General features: G+C 38.2%; 1 long non-coding RNA gene across 1 annotated transcript in view; it reads right to left on the reverse strand.

The window, feature by feature from the left end:
* The window catches only part of LOC101056741 (uncharacterized), an 84,339-nt gene that overhangs the window by 2,017 nt on the left and 65,347 nt on the right, over nucleotides 1–16,975 (reverse strand). Inside the window, exon 3 of the long non-coding RNA XR_170287.4 lies at nucleotides 1,647–1,831. This is a non-coding gene — a long non-coding RNA (uncharacterized LOC101056741). The remainder of the gene's footprint in view (nucleotides 1–1,646; nucleotides 1,832–16,975) is intronic.

Consider the following 16,975-nt stretch of genomic DNA (forward strand, 5'->3'; position numbering starts at 1 on the left):
TCACCATATTGGCTAGGCTGGTCTTGAACTCTTGATCTCAGGTGGTGATTCACCTGCCTCAGCCTCCCAAAGTGCTGGGATTACAGGCATGAGCCCCCGTGGCCACTTATCATACTTTGATGTGAGCTCAAGTCACCTGGGATAAAGCTAAAATGATTTTGATGCCATCAGTCTGGGTTGGGGCCATTTCTGCATTTCTCACAAGTTCTCAGATGAGTCTGAGAACCACATTATGAATATCAAGATGCCACATACGTATTCTAATAAACACTTAAATACTTAACTAGCAACATTTTAAAATTTATCTTCATATCAAGTAAAATTGTTTCATATACCCCATCAGTGGTAAATTCAATGATATAAATACAAACACTCTACTGCGGTTAAAAAAAATAAATTTCCATTGCTCTCTGGGAATTCACTGCCAAGAAGAAAGATAATTATGTAAGAAACCAAAGTAACATGTGCCATGGGCTATTCTAGAGCTCTGTACAAAATGCTCTGAGAAAATCCTAGAAATTTGGGGAAAACCATGGAAAAAGTGTGTCTCTGAGCATGAAAATAATGGTAGTATGTCTTTTGATAGGAAAGAACTAGTTGGAGGGGTAGGAGGGTCAGGGGAACCCAGAACCTGGGCTGTCTTCTGCCTGCCCCTACAGTTGTGAAGACTGTGCCCCATGCAATGGAACCCAGCCGAGGGCTGCATGGGTGTGCCACTTGTCCATTTCTGCAGACCTTCAGAAGACTGCACTGGCCTGTGTATTAGTCTGTTTTCATGCTGCTGATAAAGACATACCCGAGACTGGGAAGAAAAAGAGGTTTAATTGACTCATAGTTCCACGTGGCTGGGAAGGCCTCACAATCATTGGCGGAAGGCAAGGGGGAGCAAGTCACATCTCACATGGATGGCAGCAGGCAAAGAGAGAGCTTGTGCAGGGAAACTCCGCCTTATAAAACCATCAGATCTCATGAGACTTCTTCACTATCATGAGAATAGCACAGAAAGACCTTCCCCCATGATTCAATTACCTCCCACTGGGTCTCTCCCACAATATGTGGGAATTCAAGATGAGATTTGGGTGGGGACCCAGCCAAACCTTATCAGCCTGGAAGGGGGCATCATTTTGGTATCGTCCATCCCCAGATGGAGAAAAGGTAGCTTTTTCAGCATTTATCTTCCTGGAAGAGGCTCCCTCTTCTTATTCATCTTCCTGGGTTGGGGGTGGGGTGGGGCGGGGCATCTTAATTCTAATTTGCACAGACATCATAGAGCTGCTTCCCTGAACTATTTCCTTCCTACCAAAAGACATCCCATCCTTATTTAGTGCCACACACTGTAAATTATGTGCATAATTTCTTGTCAAATGGGGTTCAATTCTATTCTCTTTCCCAACTTTCTATCCCATTAGTAGAAGGTAAGAGGATGGATCGTTTAGGTGAGGAGAGGAGAGGACGAGAAAGCCTTAGTTCCAGCTCTCAGAGATTTTTGGCCTTTCTTCAGTATTCTATTTACCCTCTGTCACAGGCAGGATAATGGTCCCCCAGAGATGTTCATGTTCTAATCCCCTGAACTTGTCAATATGTTGTGTTACATGACAAAGGAGAATTAAGGTTGAAAATGGAATTAATGTTGTCAACTGACTGACCTTAAAATAGGAAGAGTATCTTAGAATATCCAGATGGACCAGCTGTAATCACAAGGTCCCTTAAAATGGAAGAAGTCTCGAACTGCCAGCCTCAAGCAATCCTCCCAGCTCAGCCTTCCAAAGTGCTGGGATTACAGGTGTGAGGCACTGCACCTGGACTAAGATAAATTACTATAAAGTAATATCTGTAAAAAAAAAAAAGTCAATATATATATATAAACTAAGAATTTTCCAATTTTCTTTCTCAGAAAGAAAACTGGCAATTATTATTTCAAATGTATTTCCTTAGTCTATATTTATGTGTTAATTTGAAAAAATAACAGCTTGAGTTCAAGCTGGTATCAGTTTTTTTAAAATTCCTACTAATAAGGCAGTAATTTAACCAGATATCATAAGCATATATAAAAACAAAATATTTTGCCATTAGAGGCCTGCACACACCCTCAGTGATATGCTCAACAATTTCTTGAATATTTTCTTCAACACCTAAAATTAATTACTACACAATTATAATTTGTTTCCATGTTATACCTTGCCTCATATAAGTTCAAAAAACTATCAAACAATAATGCATATGATTAATAGCACTAACAACAACTAAAATAACCATAACAATATTTCAGTAAGTTCAATACATTTTGAGACATTACTAATTGTGTCAATAACATATTACTGTGATAATTCCTAATATGTGTCTGGAAAGCCTTGTTAATTTATTTGGCTTAGAGTTAATAAAATGAACGCTATTTCTTTGGGTGGGGGAAGCAGGAGAGGGAAGCAGGAGAGGAGGTCAGATGGTGTGATATGAGAAGGACTCCACACTCCTGGCTGGGGGAAGGGGCCGTAAGCCAAAGACTGCAAGCAGCCTCTAGAGGCTAGGAAAATAAGGAAGTGGATTTTCTCCTAGAACAGTGATCCCCAGCCTTTTTGGCACCAGGGACCAGTTTTGTGGAAAACAATTTTTCCACGGACTGTGGAGGGTGGATGGTTTCAAGACGGTTCAAGCGCATTACATTTATTGTGCACTTTATTTCCATTATTATTATGTTGTAATATATAATGAAATGATTATACAACTCACCATAAAGTATAATCAGTCGGAGCCCTGAGTTTGTTTTCCTGCAACTAGATGGTTCCATCTGGGGGTGATGGAAGACAGTGACAGATCATCAGACATTAGATTCTCATAAGGAGTGTGCAACCTAGATACACAGTTCACAATAGGGTTTGGGCTCTTATGAGAATCTAATGCTGCTCTGATGTGACAGGAGGTGGAGCTCAGGCGGTAATGTCAGTGGAGCGATGGGGGAGCAGCCTTCAGTACAGATGAAGTTTCTCACCTGCCCGCCATTTACCTGCTGCTGTGCAGTACCAGTCCGTGGCCCTGGGGGTTGAGGACCCCTGTCCTAGAACCTCCAGAAGTAACGCAGCCCTGACCACACCTTGATTTTAGCCCAGTCAGACCCACATCAAACTTCTGGCCTGTAGAATTATAAGATAATAAATTTGTGTTGCTTTAAGCCACTAAATGTGTGATAATTAAGAACAGCAGCAATAGGAAACCAACATGACCTCTCGAGACCCAGAGACACCTCTGTTTTGCCTCTTTCTGTTTCTAGGATGCTGCTCTTTCCTGGCTACATCTCCTACTTTTCCTTCACAGTCTCTTTTTCTGGCTTCTCTTTATCTCTAAAAATTGGTTCTTCTCCAGATTATGCAGTTACTTCCCTTTTCTCACTCTACGGGAATCACAAATTTGCTGGACACAGCCCAGATTCAGATTTCGGATATGTTTTCCTTGGCCTACACGGTGTTTTTTCACAAGCCAAAGTGAAATGCATTTAGGCGAAGTATGCGTCCTCTAGACTTCCATAACTCACACTACTCCATACTGTATTTTACCTGGCCTTCTTCCCTCATTTACATTATTTGCTTTGTCCCTAAATGTTTTGATTTGAGGATTCTTCTTCTACAACATACATATGTAATGAGATGTTAAGATGTTACTTTGAAAAGGATTCATGGGTCACATAAGTTTAGGAAATGCCGTTAGACAAAGGTGGGTTGTTATATGTCAAGAATTAGGAGCCTCGATTATGCTAATTATCATATATCTGCATAGATAGAGTACATACATGCACACAGTATGCATCTGTATATAGCGTTCAGCATATCCCAAACTTGTATCCCTATGGGACTTTAACTAGTGTGGCATCTTTAGGTTGGATGCTCCAAGTGTGCACATTGAGATATGTTGTTCAATACTCTCTTTTCATCTGTTTCCATTACTGCAATCATCACCCACATCTTGATGACTTCCCAAAGCTATAAATAAAACCAGCACTTACAAAGTATCAACTACATGGTACACACTGTTGTAAGTACTTTCATACATATAAGATGACTTACAAAACTGATATGATTGATTGTAGGCACTGTTTTTATTCTTATTTTACAGGTGAAGAAACAGCTGAGGCCTAGATAAGTTATGTGCCCAATGCCACACAGCTAGAAAGCTACAAAGCTGAAGTTTGAACCCAACTCATCTTGGTCCAGAGTCTGTGCACAGAGGTCCTCATACATCCGGCACTCAGCCTGCTCTTGAGCAAAAGGTACATGTCCAACTTAAGAAAGCGTTTACTACTAGAGATCGCTGAAAAAATCATAAGTCATCTCAATCAGGTTGAATGCACTGCCCCAGAGATGTTCAAGAAGAGGTTCAAGGACTTCTGAGGAGGGAGTTTTATGAGAGGCACCAACATTGAAGACATCAAATCCAATTGTAAAGTCCTTCCAAATGGAAGATTGTAAAAGGATCTAAAGGTCTATTCTGGATGGGAAGATAACATGGGCAAAGGTAATGACTATCTGGGAGGAGCAGACCAGTCTGGCTGTAATGAGAAATTCATGGAGAAGAGTGGTTTCCAGTAATGCTGCAAAAATCGGCTAGAATCAGATTGCGAGAGACCCTGAATGTCAGCAAAATCGGGTTTTGGTCTTAATCCTCTTAATCCTTTAACTGATAGGAAGACTTAAAGAGTTCCTCCTCTGGAAAGTGATAAAGTTTTGCCTTTTTTTTTTTTTCTGGTTTGGAGTTTTTTGTTTTGTTTTTGATACAAAGGGTATGAAGGAAATTAATCAGATGACATTCTTGATCTACTGCAGAATGACTCAGTCAAGCCTCTTTTGCATCTTCTCTTCCTCCCACTGTCCACAAGGTGGCACCAGAACTCAAAATCAGAACTCCCTGGAAGGTTGTCTCACTGTTCCAAGCCTTTACTGTAGGATGACTCCTATAAAGATACTTGTGAGGTGAACATGTCAAAATATATTTTTATTAACAATTTTTAATCGGCCTCTTCATTCACTCTGGTGTATTTTTCCAGGAGTTAACAATTTTCATCTTAACTGACTGCAACGTTCTGAAGAACTTCTGGGGACTGTGCCAGTTTAGAGACTATTGTAGACCAAAATCATAAACAACACATCCTACAGAAAATGCTAATGATCAGCTGGACGTTGATACAGTGGAATTTGTTCGACCCTCGATGACTTCCAGAACGGGGGAGCTGTTCTAGTTCACAAGACGGAGAGGTTTGTCAGGTGGCCGGTTAAATAACCTTCTTGACGCTTAACTCTAGGTAGGATGTGGAAGGAAATGAAAGTCTGAGCCAACTTACTACTTAATTCTTCAGGAAAGAAATGTGAGAGTACAGCACTGTGTCCCCTCTTTCCTTTCCAAGTGGCTTTTCATGCTATCAACTACTTTACACTGCTGAGGGCTCTCTCCTTTACATATTTCTTAAGCAATTTTTTTTTCTTAATGTCACAGTTCTGCTTTTGTTTTGTCTTTTTTTTTTTTTAATAATGAGAGGGAAGTAAGCTTTCAATTTGTTGGAAAGTTTCTGTTCTCACCAACCTCTATAAAAAGCAATCATTCTTGGTCACTTGTAAATATGCCTAGTACGCGTATCAGTCTTCCTATTTTAAACATCTAAGACTAGTTTGTATGATTCGAAATTTCAAAAGGCAAAATGGCCTAGCACCCAAATCACAGGTAAGTGGGCACATGGCATTTTTCCCTAAATCCTTCAAACTGAAATTTGAGGAGGAAACACAAAGTTAGTGAGCGTGTGACAAAGCAGGTATTGTTTATAAAGATAAAGAGGCTTTTGTCTAAATACCATGGTCTCAATTTCCCAGATTCTAGAGAAAAAGAAAAAAAAAGTAAGTATTCTATTTAATTTTATTTACTTGAAATTCTTATGTTTTAGTTTTTCCAAACCTGTCTCTTCTAAAATGGGCAGTAGAAAAGAGAGGCTAATATAGATGATAGACTGATGGATTTGGATAAATAATTAATGGCCTGGAGTAATTAGCTGGAAGATGCTTAATCATTAATTTGTCTGAGTCATCAGAAGCATTTGAGCTTACCCATAAAATATTCCACTAATCATGAGTGTGTATATTTTGTCAAGATGGAAATTAATATGAGATGAGAATTAGCACTTTGAAAAATTAAAATACGGGACAAGTCTGTTTGGTCTACTCTTTGTTTGTTAAAGATAAATGAAATTTTGCTTTCCTTTACTGTACCTAATGAGAAAAAAAAAGGTACATAAATTCTATCTGTACACATAACCAAGAAGTCAAACTTTTTGGTTGGAGAGGCAAAGTAGTTGGCAAGTTTGTCTTTCTTTAGGGACTTATTTAGGGGGTAGGAGAGCAAAAACAAAAACACTTCATTATTAAAGTATCTGGTGAACAATTAGGCTTCTTTCAGAGGATTTAAGGGGAAAGGGTCCTTTAACATAATGCAATTTATGGCTGTGTTCTTCAATGTGGTGTTTTCCAATACAATTTTATTACAGGCTCTAAATTATACTTTCACAGGAAAGGTCTGTCTTTAAACTTTTAGGTCAGAATTGTTCAGATCTTTTCACACTGAATCAATCAGGTTTAAAGCTGGCAAAATCCTTGGCAGCCTTGTAAATCTTTCAAAAGATGTTATCCAATTACCCTTCATGGGCCACAGGATTCTACAGCATGACTATTTCCTTCTCTATGAGGAATTAAGTGCTCATGAGAGGTTAGAAACCAATGGAGTTGAAAAGCAAGGTTCTGCATTTTTCCTCCAGTTCACATGGTAGAGATATAGGCAGCTACTGAGATTTCCTGAGATCTGCCATAGACATTCTGACCTAAACAGTGGCCTCCTGGCATCATTAAAATTTTAATTGCTTTAAATCAGAAAAAAAAAAAAAAAAAAAAAAAAAGACATTAACACCAGAATGGTTCTTGTTACAAAACCTTATTTTTGGAGCTGTATTAAGGATTTACCAGAAGAACCTGTTCCAAATGGAAAGCATAAGAGATCACTGTTACTCTTAGTTACTTTTGCAAGAAAAACATTTTTAGGTACAGTCAGTAAATACACAAGGGATTGAAAAAGAAAATAACAAAGAGGATAAATGTACTTCTTTAGTCTGTGTTGATCTAAAAAATGTGCTTATTTTCAATTTAAAAAACACGTATTAATCTCTGTTAGTTCTTCCTCTTCTAGGTTTCCGATATAGAATACTAATAAAAGGCTAAGGAGACATTCAATTTATATAAAAGCCTATTTCATGCCACTTGATTTCAAGGGAGAAAATAATCATGGGCAGAATCATTTGAAAATAATTTTTCAAGGAAAAATGTGAACGTGTAGCTAGATTGCTTCACAGAAGTTAAGAAAGCACAGCTTTCCTTTGTCATGTAAAAAGCGGAGTGGAGGTTATGGGATTCCAGCTGCACCTTTGACCTCAAGGCTTCTTGAGTCACTCACTTGTCATGACCTTTGACCTTTGGCAAATCATGACCCTATCTGTTTCGCTTGATTTTTACTATCTACAACAAAAGACCTTTTCCCCTCTGGAACACATAAGCAGAAGTCATATAAATGTTTGCAAATAGTTTGTCCGCCAACCATCAGGCAAAGAGAGAATAAGTATAAAAAAAAAAATTACAAAGCATGGAGGAAAATGCTCTAACATATAAAGTTTCCTCCAGTGGCGTAGATTGATTTCAATGACTACAGTGTAAACACCTGGATTCATGTTCCCTCTTTTAAAAATCTTTACTTTCTTTGATTTAAAATATAATGTAGTAAGAGGTGAAAAGATTGGTGTTTCAATAAATTATACTTCTTGTACTTTGCACTCTAGTCACTAAAAATTGCAGACATCATCTCACAGCTGTGTGTTATCAATACCTCCTTTTACTCACTTTCTAGATTGTTTCCATTTCCAAAGAAATGCAATTCCTTTTTACAAGATTGTGAGTGAAAGGTAAATATGTGCAAACTTTGGGAATAAAATGTAGTGTTGGAGCTAACTCAAGTACAGAAGAGGAAACCAGGCTTGCAAAAGCGTACATAGAAGCTCTCCGGGTAGAATATTCAACCACTTAACACATATAATTCTAAGTCCCAAACCTTATTTAGTCTTTACGATAATAGCAATTATTCAGAATCTATTTAATACACACTGCTGATTGGTAACACATGCTTCGAGTTTTCACAAGTTTTCCTTTCTAATACTGAAGTTTGTTTGCTTGCTTGTTTTAAGCAAGTAATAAGGAGAAAAAAGCTTGAAGATATACATTAATTAAAGTGTCTAGAAGGTTCGGCACAACAAAGAATGATGTATACATTTTCACCAAGATGAGAATGAATGAAATCTCTTGGATCATAATACTTTAGGATTTGTCTATTTATGGGATGTTTTGTGGTTATTTTTACTGCCCAGCCAGCATGGAGATTCTTATTTTTTTCTTTTTGCACCAAGACAGAAGTATTTTAATATTTGCTTTGGGAATAGTTTTATTTTTAGCTATTTCCACCTACTTTTTGCATTCATTCACAATCCACTGTTTTGTTTTTTCCTGGCAGTTTCTCTTTCTCTGAAGCTCAAAACATGTGTTTGATTCTTCGAAAACAGTGAAAATTGGCATCTTAATGAAGTCAGTTTAGGTGAGCCAATACACCTGGTTCAATCAGAATTTAAAAGGAAAATTAAGAGCTTGCCAAATAAATACTCATTTAGTTAAAGCCTTTGCAACAAAGACTTTCAATATTTGTGATTCATTTTAAAGAGGGTTGAAAACAAAATCTCTTCTAAAATTCTTACATAAATCTGTTTATAGCAGTGTATCTGCAGCCTATAGTTTTTATGGTGGCTACACAGAAAAAGATTAGACAAAAAGATGCCCAGAGGATTAAAATATTACCCTTCCTGAGTTAGAGGTAGGGTCGTTTGAATGGGCTGATAACTGTTGAAAAAAATACTTAACAGTGGCCAGCCTGTGACATCCTATGCTGCCTGAATGTACTTTTTCCTCATTTTCAGATCTATCACCACAATACCAAATACTTCCTAGAGCAGTCAAAATTCTTTCCCCTCAGATCTCAGCTAAGGGTCCTGTGGCTTCCAATTAAAACTCTCAGGATTTAGTTTTCATTACCTTTCCACTAGAATATTTATGACTTCCTGTAGAGCTAGACTTCAATAGCTTTTAACCATATGGAAATTTGGGGGAATTTGTTGCATTGCTTTCTTACCTGAAAATGTTTACAGGCCTGAAAGTTGAGTTGATAGAAAATAGATTCCTTAATTTCATGAAAATCTGCAACACACGTCATCGGAATGAGATAACTAAACGACGAATATTATCCATGTTTTAATTTTCTCCCCTATGTTAAGCCATTTGAATGAATAATGTCACTGACTTTCTCCATCCTCCTGAGGGATGGGTGCAGTTTTTATAGTCATGGTAAAAAAAAAAATTAATACTACTATATAAGATAGTAAACAAATTTTACTTTAGGCTTCACATGGCTAATAGTGACAGTAATTTCTTCATGAACCCTTTGATGTCAACCTGTATCTACTATTAGCTTTCTCCAGAGCAAGATACTTTTGAAATGCAAAAGATCACTCTCACTGTCCTCCCTCCCTCAACCTACCCTAACTCTCCACCCAGAGTCCTGCATAAAATAGTTCAGTGGCTATCCATTCAGATGGAGCAGGGTTTCTCAACTGTGGGATAATCCTTTATGGGGGTGGGGAGAGGACTGTCTTTTTTTTATTTTAGGAGGCTTAGCCTAATCTCTACCCTCTAGATGCCAGGAATATTATCCCCAAGTGATGACAACCAAAAACATCTTGAGATATTGCTAAATGTTTCCAGGAGGGGGAAATTGCCCTCAGTGATAAACCAGTTAGATGGAATGAAATCCTGAAGAAGGATTTAAGGTGTTTTCCTACCTATTAAGGTCTGTAATAGTCAGGGTTCTCCGGAGAAACTGAACCAATAGGATATGCATATATAGAGAGAAAGAGATTTGTTATAAGGAGTTGGCTTCCATGATTATGAAGGCTAGCAAGTCCAAATCTGCAGTGTAGACAGGTAAACTGGAGACCCAGGAGAATCAATGGTGCAAATGAAATCTGCCGGAGAATTCATGTCCCTCAATGATCCCTTTCCATTATCCCCATGCTTCAGCCACACAGACTTTATTTCATTTCCTTGAACATAGGCTCTTTCTCATCAGAGGATCTTTGCACATGATATTACCCAGTCCTGGAATACCTCTTCCCACTACACCCTGCCATTAGGCAACTAACTCCCTCTTTCAGTTCAACCTCAATTGCACCTCTTGCAATTATAAATTCTTCCCAACCTTCCTGAGTAGATGAAGTCTCCCCATTATTTGCTGTCATAGCACTTACGCATCTTCCTCAAGACATTTATCACTTTAAAGTCTTTAAGGGTATTAAACGTTTGCCTTGCTCTATATCCCCAATACCTAACATACAGTAGGTATTCGTCAAATATTTATTGACTGACCAAATAAATGAATTCGCATTCACTCAAAATATGGTATCCTTTTTCTGACAATTACTGGCTTACTGAATGATGTTGTAATGGTCTGAGTCACAAGCTTCTATGCATGAATATCAGAAAGTCAATATAGCAATACAGCATGCTTATTTGACAAACATTCATTGTCAGCTGCCTATGGGCTATTAGAAAAACTACAGATGCCTTAGACTCCACTGCCACTGTTTCTTACTGCAATTCCTTGAAAACTATAAAATGCATCACTTTATTTATTGTAGCATAAAATGTGTAATGAGCATTCATAAATGTGCATTACATATTTTGGAATTTAATGATTTGGGGAAAAGTAGTGTGAAAGGAAAATACATCTTCGGGCCCTAAAATCACTAAGCTAAAGGGAAAAGTCAAGCTGGGAACTGCTTAGGGCAAACCTGCCTCCCATTCTATTCAGTCACCCCTCTGCTCACTGAGGTAAATGCGTATTTGATTGCCTCCTTTGGAGAGGCTAATCAGAAACTCAGAATGCAACAATTTGTCTCTTATCTACCTATGACCTGGAAGCCCCCTCTGCACTTCAAGTTGTTCCACCTTTGCTTTGAGTTGTCGCAGCCTTTCTGAACAGAGCCAGTGTTCATTTTATACAAGTTGATTGATGTCTCATGTCTCCCTAAAATGTATAAAACTAAGCTGTTTCTGACCACCTTGGGCATGTGTCGTCAGGACCTTCTGAAGCTGGTCACGGGCGCTCGTCCTTAACTTTGGCAAAATAAACTTCTTAATTACTGAGACCAATCTCAGATTTTGGGAGTTCACAGTAGGTATGCCAGTTACCCATTTATTGCCCCTGTGCTCCAAATTCACCCTTCATTGCCCTGCTTTGGAACACTGGAGATGGAACCCTAAAAGACTTATCGTTTGCTAATCAGCATCACGTTAATCTTTGTCCGTGAAAGACATCAGAGGAGGGACAGTGCCAGAGGAAGAGACTTCTCTTGATTTGTTTGCTTCCTGTCTTCTTGTTCTAGAGTGTAGCAGTTGGAGGTGTGTGTCCAAGAGGTGATGTGGCACATGCCCTCCAGCCAGTTTTGTTGGACCCCAGTGGAAAGCTTTCTGAATGCCAGTTCCTACCCAGATTTCCCAGCTCACCAGTCCCAGCCAGCTGGCCATGGACCAGATTTGGCCTGAAGCAATCCAACTTCTCTGCCATCCAGTAGGTCCAGCCACAATGAATTTAGACTCCAATGAAGTCTGAATCTTAGTGCTGGAGAGGAACCCCCTTCTCCAAGTGTATTTCTTCATTTGGGACTTTCAGAGAATTCAAGGAATTCCCTGAATTCTCTTTTATACCCTCTGAGTGGCTACTCACCTGCTACCAGTTAGTATTTCTTTCTATTAAATATTCCCTGATCAATTACTGGTGTTGATTCTGTTTCCTTTTTGGACTCTGTCTCGTACAGTAAATCAATGAGTAAGAAGTCTGAATACATAGGACATTTACTCAGTCTTAATTCAAGAATATTCTGCCTTACTAGGCTAAAAAAAATGTTAGCAAGCAGAGCTTTTTAAAGACCTAATGTAATCATCAGACTCCAAGGAATAGATTTTTACTGCTGGATGGAGCCCAAGAGGCCACCAGCCTTTCCAGTTGAACCATCCTGGTCACCCAGAGGTGAAGTGGCTTTGTTTATGGAGTGGCTGTGTGGGACATGCTGGGAGGCAGCTTCTCCTTGAGATTCCCCTGGCTGCTGCTGAGGACCCTCTCCAGGAGCTGCACCAGATGATGCACTGACGTTTTTATGAGGACCCATGGGAGGGAGAAAGTTCTCTCAAGCCTGAGAACTGGGAATAGTCACGCTTCTTCTGAATGACTCTTTGGGATTTAGCTCATGGACACTCTGAAACATGTAACTGCGTGGTTCCTATTTAGAACAGTGGCCAGAAAGGTCAGGAACAAAACAGTGGCTCTCTCCTGGTAAGCAGGCAGTGCCCCACGGCAATGACGCTTTACATTCCTGCTCCTCTGGCTTAACCTCAGTTGTTTTCCACCCTGCTTTTTCCCTTGCCTTGATTGCCTCATGTATTTATTATTGTTATCCTATTATATACATCAGACACTTTAAAACATCCATTTAAGAGTTAGCTATAAACAAAATATCAAAGTATAAATCTATTCTCCTCAAGCTAACATCATTGTTCTTTTCATTACTGTTTCCTTACAGCAACAAAGAATTCAAATACTTGTATCTTCCTGAGAATAGGTGCACCTCGGAGATCCAAGAGCAATTTGTTCAGATATTTCAAAATTTCCTTTACCACTTGCTTACCTAATTAATATGTGTAATAAATGTCCAATTTCATATTCAAATCACAAAAATTGTTAGCCTGGGCTTTATCAACTTTTTAGTATTTTTTCAATGCAAAGGTATCCAAATTGATCAGTTTGACTATTACAAGGCTGGCCACAGGCTCAGAAAGAATAAACTTTTATTTTTTCTTATTTCTTTATCAAATTATAGTGTCAAAATGTGGTTTCTTTCAAAGACAGTCATTTAGCAATACTCCTAAATTGTGGGGAAAAAAAAATTTGTGTCCTCTCTCTTATTTTTGTGCTCTTATTGTTTTTTCTTTGCTGAATAAGCAGCTTTCTTTCTCGTGTCTCTAGGATGGTGAGAGATGACTATTCAAAACCTTATTTACACCTAGACTCCCTCATGTTTCTGTGCTTCCGTGGCCAGACTTCCACAGCTATCATGTATCATGGGCAGTGATTCATACCTTGTAGGGGCAAAATAAATATTTGCTGAATAAATCCTCAGAGCTGCTACCAAAAATGGGAAATCTTGGAAACAAAAAAGCAATCACAGAAAATAAAGTAACTGCAGCTGTGGAAACAGAAAAACTATATGATATTCTTGCTTTTCTCTTCATAATTCCTCCAAAGAGAGGCAGATTTTGTTTTCTGTACTGAAGCTGAAAAGCAACGTAGCTTTGTCTTCGTCTGATTTCAAAGAATTCCAAACAACGTTTTTCTTGTTTTCCTTTACTTCAGAGAAAACGTGACGCTTTGCCGTTGGTAGATATTCATTCTTTTTGTTAAGTATCTATGTGAGAACTTGTCAATGTTTTTATGCAGATAGCCCTGGTAACCTTGGATCATCCTCCAGAAAGCCTTTGGTGAAGAAAAGTCAGGCAAATTGACCTACAGACCAGTCTAATGGGAGCAATTCGGAGAAATGGGCCATGGGAACAAATGACAGGAACAGATAAAAAAAGAAGTGTAAATGAACCAAAAAGGAGTCAGTGCCTCTGCTCTCCTATTGCTATAATCAGCACATTACTAGACGTAGCCTTCTCTTGGTCTCTTATTTAACCCTGAGTATGGTTCATAGATAAATGGGCCAGTGTCCTTTTAACCATCAGATTTTCCATTTATTTCAGAAAATATAAGATCAATTTTCCATGTGATTTAATTGGGTTACTGGGTTAGTGCCCTTCATGCCTTCAAACATATTCTTGTACCTATTTGTATTACCCAAGTCTTTGATCTTCCATAATGAAGCCTGTGTTTCTCTTAGGGCCCTTCTGGGATGACTAGCTCAACCGAATCAAGGAGGAATGAACCCTTATTTCTGAACACCCTAAGTTCCTCAGCAAGTGAGCTAACAGAAATCAAAACAGACAAACGAATTGCAAAAGACACATTTTAAATACCGTATCCTATCAGCTGATATTTTAATAAAACGGGTGACTAGATTTTCAGACTTAGACTGGTCTTACAAGTAATTTGTTTTTGAAATTACTAATGGGAAAATACGTTGACATTTTCCAACTTTATCAATCCCGTGAAAAGTTTTGATGATCACTTTTAAGACATTTTAACAAAAATAACCTTTTCCTATAGTATGTAAGCCTTTGGTTAAGGAAAGCATGCGTGTTATAAGTGTAAGTTCTCCTGGCATTGCGGTGTAAGTATGACCAGGAAGATAAAAGGCAGTGGTGTAGCAAAACAGAGCTATTCAGATATGTGTACAGACAGGATCCCCGGGAGCCAAGGGATGCTGTGTTGTGATATGCTGCAGTTACATCTGCTCTTGCCCTGTGTGGTCAGCTCACTTCTGATAAGATGTGGGATCTCTGAGGAATTAAGTCAGGACCTCAATCTAACCACTAGAGAGCCTGTCGTTGGCATTAGCAGTGACATTGGCCGTGCAGTATGCAATAGCTGAGCTTCCCCTTGACAACCACAAAAGTTCTTCAAAGGCTGTCTACAGGATAATGTGAGCAAGTAAAGAGGAAGAGAAGCATGGCATGCACAGTACTTAGTAATGGAAATATGACAATTCCTGTTGCTATTTTTGACTGGTGCAAAATTACAGTGGGGATAAGGCAGTCTAGAAAAGGCTATGGCTTCAGTGTGCTTAGTTTGGGGGTGAAAGTAGAGATAAGGGTTGGTACAGTTAAAAATAAATGATTCTGTTGCCATGGTTTCCTTCTTTATAAATTCTTTTCAACATGAATTGCTGTTGTTGTGTTTAATTTTAGATTCATGCAGATTTTCAACAAATAAGAATTCCTACACGTCTGAGAAATGGTTTTTTAAAGCTGTAGGAAAAGGTTTTTGGCAGTCTGGTTTAAACATTTCTAAGCAAAACTAACATGCAGGGTTCTGGCATTTAGACAACTACCAAAGGAAAGCGAATAAAGAGAATGGGAACTTAAGGAACATATAAGGCTACATTTATTGTTCTGATTAAAACATAAATTCATATTATTGTAACATTTAAGGGCATGCTGAGTATTAAATATGGCCTCAGAACCATAGGAATACAGGTGTTCCTCCTATGGAGTAAGTCTCTTGACAATGTACTCATAAAAGATTTCAGGTATCAAACATTAATTTAGATAAATATGTGTTTATTAATATCAAAGGCTCTAATTGTGTTTTCAAAATCTGTCATATTACCTCAAATACAATTCCATTTTCTTGACTAGGGAACCAGAATTACTTATAATTTATATCCACTCTAAAACACCTATGTTTCATTTTTTAAAAAATTGATAATGGATATTTCAAATTTGGAAAACATAAATGAGAAGGAAGAGTTGACTTTACCAAATAAATTATTTTTCCTTATGCATTCCTTATAGTGTCATTTAAATAATGAACTCCCCTACCACAATTAAAATAGGACTAGATTTTTAAAAAGAAAGAAAATCAAATTACCTGTACAGAAATGCATTATAATGCAGTTACAATGTAAACAGCAATAATACAGTCGCAGTAGTAAAGGATGAAATTCATTACAACTGAAAGGAAATGAGTGAACTATATTTGTCTTTATAAACTTATTTTCTAATTTCATTACTCTGATTTATTATAGTACTTATTTTGTTAATTTTGCATTTTGTCTTTTAGTCATACTAGTTCCATTTTTGCTAAATTTTTTTAATCTGAAAATTTAGAAAATAAAAAGTAATCCTTGTGGTATTTTAGTTCAATTAAAGTTGAAACAGAAGCTGACAATATTTCTCTTGATTTATCCTAAATTTAAATTAACGCATACTGGTTTGGGGTTTGGTGAGGGGAGGTGTGTGTGGTGTGCTTTGGAGGAGGGCAATGGACTTGATTATTAAGATAGTTCAACTAATTGCACAGTCATTGCACAAGTTGATGTCATAATTGTATCAGTCTCCACTTCTGCTTGTAAGTGTAAGGAGATTTCCTCATTTTTTTACTGTTTCCATAATATAGTAATCATGCAAAAAATGTGAAAATTCAGGTGTGAAATTTTCATGAATAGATCAGAGCTGGATAAAGACACCAGACTTTATCCTGTGTCTGTTCATTCCAGAAATATGTCTGGGAGGTAGTATGGCCAAGGACATACTACTTCAGTTTCTCTAAGCTTTGCTTGTGGCTGATTTGGAAGAACAGCTGATCGGTTTTTTCCTGATGGCAGCTTGCCTCTCTCCTGAAGCTAAAAATCCCAGGGGCCTTTGGATTAAAGTGCAACCGCAGTGGTACTATGGCTATTAAATCATTTAGCTTCGCTATGAAAGCATAAGGTACATACCATTGGCTATGACAGACTAGTGTTGACTGGTCTTCATACCCAGAACAACTAGAAAAGCTTAACAAAATACTTTTCAAGAATCTGCTTGAGGCTAGGCATGTGGCTCATGCCTGTAATCCCAACACTTTGGAAGGCCGAGGCAGAAGGATCACTTGAGGCCAGAAGTTTGAGACCAGCCTGGGAAACACAGGGGGACCTTGTTTTTACAAAAAAAAAGAAAAAAATTAATAAGCCAGGCATGGTCCCAGCTACTCAGGAGACTGAGGTGAGAAGATAGCCCGTGCCCGGGAGGTTGAGGCTAACAGTGAGCCATGAGCATGCCAGTGACTCTATCTTTGGCAACAGAGCAAGACAATGTCTAAAAAAAAAAAA

The sequence above is a fragment of the Pan troglodytes genome, chromosome 14 (genome assembly GCF_028858775.2).
Source record: "Pan troglodytes isolate AG18354 chromosome 14, NHGRI_mPanTro3-v2.0_pri, whole genome shotgun sequence".
NCBI lineage: Eukaryota > Metazoa > Chordata > Mammalia > Primates > Hominidae > Pan > Pan troglodytes.